The following is a 1,231-nucleotide window of genomic DNA, read 5'->3' on the forward strand; positions in this document are numbered from 1 at the left end:
ATGAGGATCCAAACAATCATATTGAGAACTTCTTGGAAGTTCGTGATATGCTAAAGATCAACGATGTTATGGATGATGCTATTAGATTGAGGGCTTTCCCATTCTCTCTAAAAGGAAGAGATAAGCAGTGGTTACATTCTTTACCACCAGCATCCATCACGACATGGAATGAAATGGTCGAAGCTTTTCTTGCAAGGTACTTTCCTCTGGGGAAATCGGCAAAGCTTCATAATGAGATATCGTTGTTTGTTCAAATAGAGCTTAAGTCCTTGTTTGAGACATGGGAGCGATTCAAGGACCTTTTACGGAAGTACCTACAGCATGGATTCTCCGAATGGATGATCATTCAGACCTTTTACAACGGGTTGAATCCAAGTAGAAGACAACTTCTAGATGCCGCCGCAGGAGGTACAATGGGGAATAAGACCCCCAATGAAGCCCGATAATTAGTAGAAGAAATGGCCAGGAATAGCTACCAATGGAATGCAAGGGAAAGGAAGAAAGTGGCCAGACTCAATGAGATCGATGCAGTTATATCGTTGGCTGCCCAAGTGGAGGCATTGAGTAAGAAGTTAGATACTCCAACTACTCCTAGATTGGCGGCCGTAACAAATTGTGATGGACACGGGGGAGGATATGCCCCATCCGATTGGCCGATAGCCGTTGGTGGTACTTCATCTGTTGAGTAAGTTGACTTTGTGGGTAATGCAATGAGAAACCAAGGCAATCCTTATAGCAACACCTACAACCAAGGATGAAGGAATCACCCAAATTACTCATGGAGTAACCAAGGGCAACAAAAGGCCATTGGACAACCGGATTTCCAACAACAACAACAAGCCCCGAATATAGAAAATAGAGTTTCAGGTTTGGAGACCCGGATGACCGACTTAGAGAAAGCCTTGACCAGATTTGTGAAATCATTGGATACACGGTTCCAATTGGTCAAGGCTACACTTCATAACTACACCGCTTCATTGCACAACCTAGAAAATTAAGTGGAGTAAATTGCAAAGTTTCTATCGGAGAGACCACAAGGAAGCTTACCGAGTAACACCGAAACCAACCCATGAGAGCATATGAAGGTGATCACTTTGAGAAGTGGTCGTGAGGTTGAAGGTAGGCTTCCATGTGAGAAGACAAATGTTAAAGCACCGAAGGTCATAGAGGTTGAGAAGGGAGCAACTAAGGAGAAGGATGAGGCAACCCCACCTTACAAGCCAAGAATCCC

General features: G+C 44.1%; 1 non-coding gene across 1 annotated transcript; it reads right to left on the reverse strand.

Moving 5' to 3' along the window:
• Window positions 1-221: 221 nt before the first annotated feature.
• LOC120259720 lies at window positions 222-328 on the reverse strand. The gene has a single exon (XR_005536275.1). It is a non-coding gene; the product is annotated as a small nucleolar RNA R71 (small nucleolar RNA).
• Between the last annotated feature and the right edge of the window lie 903 nt (window positions 329-1,231).

This window comes from Dioscorea cayenensis, chromosome 4 (genome assembly GCF_009730915.1).
Source record: "Dioscorea cayenensis subsp. rotundata cultivar TDr96_F1 chromosome 4, TDr96_F1_v2_PseudoChromosome.rev07_lg8_w22 25.fasta, whole genome shotgun sequence".
Lineage (NCBI taxonomy): Eukaryota > Viridiplantae > Streptophyta > Magnoliopsida > Dioscoreales > Dioscoreaceae > Dioscorea > Dioscorea cayenensis.